This window comes from Microcebus murinus, chromosome 9, assembly GCF_040939455.1.
Source record: "Microcebus murinus isolate Inina chromosome 9, M.murinus_Inina_mat1.0, whole genome shotgun sequence".
Lineage (NCBI taxonomy): Eukaryota > Metazoa > Chordata > Mammalia > Primates > Cheirogaleidae > Microcebus > Microcebus murinus.
The window spans coordinates 29,972,648-29,978,621 of NC_134112.1; the positions used below are offsets into that span (position 1 = coordinate 29,972,648).

At 41.7% G+C, this 5,974-nt stretch overlaps 1 pseudogene; it reads left to right on the forward strand.

Moving 5' to 3' along the window:
* The first annotated feature begins 816 nt into the window (after nucleotides 1–816).
* On the forward strand, nucleotides 817–5,720 carry LOC105880171 (large ribosomal subunit protein eL31-like; annotated as a pseudogene).
* Nucleotides 5,721–5,974: the final 254 nt, after the last annotated feature.

Below are 5,974 nucleotides of genomic sequence, written 5' to 3' on the forward strand. Positions count from 1 at the left end.
AGGAGACCAGGAAGGCCAGGAAGGCTGGGAAGGTGACAGCTGAGAGCAGCTCTGATGTTGGTTTTCCAGGCAAAGGGAAGAGCAAATACAAAGAGGTGGGGAGGAGCTTTGTTGCGTTTGGAGATAGCAAGGGAGCCAGTGTGGATGGAGAAGGACAGGCAGGTGGCAAAGTGGCAAAAGATGAAGTCAGAAAGGTGGGCCTGTTGGGCAGGGAAGGCAAGGTGAAGACATGGGCAGGAGGTGGGAAGTAGTGGGAGGGTTTTGAGTAGAGCAGTGTGAGATAATATGAAATATATTTGATCTTTGTTCTCAGTTTCTGCCACAGAGCTCTAAAACCCTTGAAATTTCCCGAGTGATAGGAATGTCTTTTATTTTTCATAATGAGCCTCTAACACCTGAGTTTATGCTAATGAGGTGACTTAAAGTGAAGCCCCCATATAGGCTCAGGGTGGGCCAGTCACCAGACAAACCAAGTGATTAGAGGACTAGAAGATGGAACTTTCCACCTACCATCCCTCCCTACACCCACCTCCCAGAACAAGGGAGTGGGTGCTGAAGATTAAGCTCTATAAAGACTTCTGAGTGGTCTGAAGTTGCTGAGCCAGTGGCACGCTTGGCTCCATGCTCCACTCCCATTCCTTGCCCTATCTGTCTCTTCATTTGGCTGCTCATGTGCACCCTTCATAACACCCTTTATCATAAACCTGCAAATATAAGTAAGTGCTTCCTGGAGTGCTGTAAACTGTCATAGCAAAGTAATTGAACTCAAGGTCTTGGGAGCCCTAGCTTGTGGCCAGTCTGTCAGAAGTATAGACGATGACTTACTACTTGGAATTGATGTCTGAAGTTGGAGGCAGTCTTGTGGCCCTGAACCCTCAACTTGTGGGATCTGAGACCATCGCCAGGAAGACAGTGTTAGAATTTAGTTGAATTATAGGACAGCCAGTTAGCCTGCTCTGGAGAATTGCTTGGTGAGTGGGGGAAAACCCCTGCACATCTGGTCACAGAAGTGTTCCGTGTTGAGTGTGAGAGTATAGAGAAAAAGCTGTTTGTGTTTTTACCTTTACAGGGAGTAACATGATCAGAAATACATTGGAAGCAGGGAGATAGGTTCAGAATCATTTTTACATTATTGCGCAGAAATTCTGCATCTTCAAGGAAAGGCCATGCCATCCAGTGGTAGCATTCTCTCCCCTGGACCATCATCTTCATCTCCTTACTCCCTCCCTGTCACTCCCTGAAGGCCTTAGCCTTCTTCTCCAGGTCTTGCCATCAGCCAGGAGAATTTAGCACACACTTGGATGCTCCATTCAACTTGTTGGCATTGACTTTCAATTGGCATTGAAAGCCCATTGACTTTCTTTATTCCGATTACTTTCATATCTTTTTTTTTACCAGTTAACCATTTCAGTCCAATGGCTATGTCAAAACCTTATCTTTCCCTAGGATTTGATCTACCTTTGAAATCATTAAATAAACATTCAAATTTCAATCTTCTATCTTTGCAGTTTTTTTTTTTTTTACTCCAAATTTAGCGGTTCCCTAACTTCATGGAAAATACCAGTTCATTTCCTGTTCACTATACTAACTCAATCCTTCCTACTTCAATTCTTCTATAGTCATTATGGCTGTTTCAAACATTCTTCTCACTTTGCAAACCATCTGCCCTACTTGTCCCTCACTGACTTTGAAAATGAAATCCACCAAATTCCTGTCGCCCTGTCCATCCCATTCATCTGTCCTTCTCTCTAATCCCACAGAATGAGGCTGACGCCTTCTCCTTGCTCAGTGTCTCCCACTTTAGGCACTTTGCTCCACAGCTGTCCCCACTCTTGTGACTCTGGCTTCTTCCCTTCAGCAGTTAGACTTGCTCACATCTCCCTTATCTTAGAAAAGCACATGTGTAAACAACCCCAAACACTCTTCCAAACCACACCCCCTTCTACCTCTTGCCTTATCTTCTGCTCCCTTTTCATAGCTGAGCTTATTGGGAAAATGTTATATCCCCTTTTGTGTCCATTTTCTCGCATCCCATTCAATTGTGCTCCTGCTTTATTCACTGAAACTACTCTGGACACTCCCCGGTTTCCCCTTCCACATCTCAGCTGGTCTGCGCTCAACATTACTGATGGGGCCTCAAGGTAGTCCAAGTTCACGCTGGGATACTCTGCCCTCCACTGCAGGAGACTAACTGTCATTTATCTTTTTGGTTTCAGGAATTCTCATGGCCCCAGGGAAGCCATTTCTAGCGCATACTATCCTCCAAATTACAGGGTAAGATTCCCTGTGTGCTGTCATAGCATCTGTGCTTAATCCTTATTTATAGTTATCACATTGGATGGACACATCTTTACTCATGAACTTCCCTTGATAGACCATAAGCTACTTGGGGTCAAGGTCTATTATGATATCACAATATATGCCCAGATTATTTATGTCTGATATATGTTCCTTTAAATTGAATATACAGCTAAAGCTGAATTCTGAGTAGCAGCATATGTAATTTGGGTTTTCATCTCTGACATTAAAGAATAATTGAAAGTTTTCCACCAAAGGAGTGATTTGATGAAAAGGATAATTTTGCAATAATCTCTATCACTTCCTGGTTCAGTTTGCCTCTATAAACCATCTCATATTGTAGGGCTGACAAGGGACAAAATTACAACAAATTTAGTTTAAAGATCTCCCTTGGCTTTAGTTGTTATCCTAAAATAGGACACCACTTCATTCCATAAAATAGAATTAGTCTTCCAAGGAACTGAGCAGAAGAGCTTGGCTTTATGGACAGAGAAAGGCTAAAGAAAGGAGGAGCAAAGAATAAATATTGCATTAGCTACTCTTAGAACAATAGAAAAATAACTGATTAGTTAACATCAGGTTACTTGAGGCTACTTATTTATTTATTTATTTAGAGATCAGGGTCTCACTATGTTGCTCAGGCTGGTCTTGAACTCCTGTGCTCAAGTGATCCTCCCATTTCAAACTCCTGAGTAGCTGGAACTACAGTCTACCGTTTTGGGGCAAGGATTAAAGCAGAGAGAACTTCATTATCATGCCAGTTGAAGATTTAAACTGGCTTATTTGGGACATTGGCTATTACCTCTTTCTTTTGATTTCTTTTTGATTAGGAAGGCAGACAAAAACTTGGTTTGGGTTTGATGATTTTAGCATGCGTGACTTCATTTTGATTATTAGCCTAGTGTAAAGTACAGAAGCACAGTCCAAAATAATGGCCTCCTATAATTTTTATTAGGCAGGGTTCTATGAAACTCCTATAATACTGTGCTCAAAATTGCGCCCCCCCTCAAAGTCTTTCTATTTTCCAAGAAAGACTAGAAGAAGTTACGCTAGATGGAGAAGGAACAATGTTGGGCATTTGAGTTTGGAACGTGTGTGGGACAAATAGATGGACATGCCCAGTGGGCAGTTCAGTAACTTTATCTGATGCTGGGGAGAGGTGTGAGGTAGGGACATATTTTGGGCACAGTAGTTGAAGCATGACAATGTGTGTGTGCTGACCAAGGGAGAGCATGGAGGGAGAAGAGGAGAGGGCTGGCATGTGGAGCCCTTAAGGACACAGATATTTAGAGGATGGACAGAGGAAGATTGGCAAGAGAAAGAAAAACATGAAGAAATGGCCAGAGAAGAGGGCAAGAACCCTAGGAAGGCATATGGTGACCAAGGCCTGCACCCTGACCTAATTTAGCCACTTCCTGCAGCCCTCCAGCCTGTTCGCTCTCCCTGCCTTCCAGAGCCTGGGCTGGAGGCTACAGAACTCTGCTGCTGCTGCTGGGTTGACACTCTGCACAAGCATGTCATCTAATTTTAATTGGCTTCACAGAACTGGACAGAAATAGTTTGTCTTTCACTAATTCCTATCGCATTAACCCTGATAGTTATCCTAAGTCTCCACCCTCCCAAACATTCTAATCATTCTCTACTCTTCCTCTCTCTCTCTCCTTTTTGTAACAGCTTTAGCGAGATTTAACTAAAATATGATTTGCTCATTTAAAGTTTTAATGAAACTTTGTAAAAATGAAAAATTTTTCATGTAAAATGTAAAAATGAAATGTAAAAATGAAAAAAAAATTAATAATTTTAAAATTCAATGGTTCTTAGTATACACACAGAGTTGTGCAACCACCACTACAATCAATTTTAGGACACTTTCATCAGCCCCACAAGAAACTCTGTAGCCTTTAGGAATCACGTTAGCCCTAGACAACCAGTAATCTACTTTCTATCACCATAGATTTGTCTGTTCTGGGTGTTTCTTGTAAAGAGGATCATAAAATATGTGTAGTCTTTTGTGACTGATTTCTTTCACATACCATAATGTTTTCAATGTTTATGCATGCTGTAGTATTGCAATATAATGTGAAATATGTTTGGTTCATGGCCTGCCACCTCACTCCTTGCTGCTGTGTCCATATCTCATCTGGCTATTCATCTTCATAATATCCTTTATAATCAGTAAACGTGTGTCCCTGAGTTCTGTGAACTGCACTAGCAAATTAATCGAACCCAAGGAAGTGGCAGTGGGAACCCTGATTTATGGCCTATTAGTCAGAAATGTAGGTGATGATCTACTACTTGTGACTGGCCTCTGAAATGGGGGCAGTCTTGTGGGACAAAGCCCTCAACCTGTGGGATCTGGCACTATCTCCAGGTAGTCAGTGAATTCAAGTGAATTGAATTGAGGGATACTCACACAGCTGGTCACAGAAGTGTTCTAGGTTAAGTGTGTGAATAGAGATAAAAAACAGTTTGATTATTTCTTTTATAAGTGTGTATCAGAACTTCATTCATTTTTTATGAAGAAATGTATCTGAATAATATTCTCTTGTATGGATATAGCACATTTTGTTTATCCGTTCATCAATTGATAAACATTTGCGTTGTTTCCATCTTTCAACTATTATGAATAATGCTACCTAGAATATTTGTGTACAAGAGTTTACATGGATGTATGTTTTCCTTCTTTTGGGTTTATACCTAGGAGTGGGATTGCTTGGTCATATGGTAACTCTGTGTTTAATCGTTTGAAGAACAAACTGCCAGACTATTTTCCAAATAATCTTAAGTTCCCATCTTAAGTTCCCAACAACAGTGTATTAGGGTTCTGATTTCTCCACATCCTTGCCGAGCCTTGTGGTCTGCCTTTGATTTTAGCCATTCTAATAGGTGTGAAGTGGAATCTCACTGTGCTCTTGATTTGCTTTTCCTTGATGACTAAGGATATTGAACACCTTTTCGTGTGCTTGTTGGCCATTTGTATGCCTTCTGTGGATAAATCTCTGTTCAGAATCTTTGCCCTCTTCTTTCCCACTTGGGCCCAGCAGAGTGGCTCCTGCAAAGGAGGGTGGTGAGAAGAAGAAGGGCCGTTCTCACATCAGTGAGGTGGTGACCTGTGAATACACCAGTAACATTCACAAGTGCATCCATGGAGTGGCTTTGAGAAGCATGCCCCTTGGGCACTCAAAGGGATGCAGAAATTTGCAGCAAAGGAGATGGGGACTCCAGATGTGGGCATTGAAACCAGGCTTAACAAAGCTGTTTGGGTCAAAGGAATAAGGAATATCCCATACTGTATTTGTGTGCAGTTGTCCAGCAAACACAATGAGGATGGAGATTTACCAAACTCACTCTATCCTTTCGTTACCTATGTACCTGTTACCACTTTCAGAAGTCTAAAGACTGTCAATGTGGATGAGAACTAACTGCTGATTGTCAAATACAGTTATAAAACTGCAAGAAAAAAGAAAGAATCTTTGCCCAATTATTTTTTATTTTTTAGAAACAGGGTCTCCGTATGTTGCCCAGGCTGGAGTGCAGTGGCTATTCACAAGTGCAATCATAACACATTACAGCCCCAGACTACTGGGCTCAAGCAATCCTCTTGCCTTAGCCTTTTGAGTAGCTGAGACAGACTACAGGCACAGGCCACTGCACCTGGCTATGGCATCATTTTTAA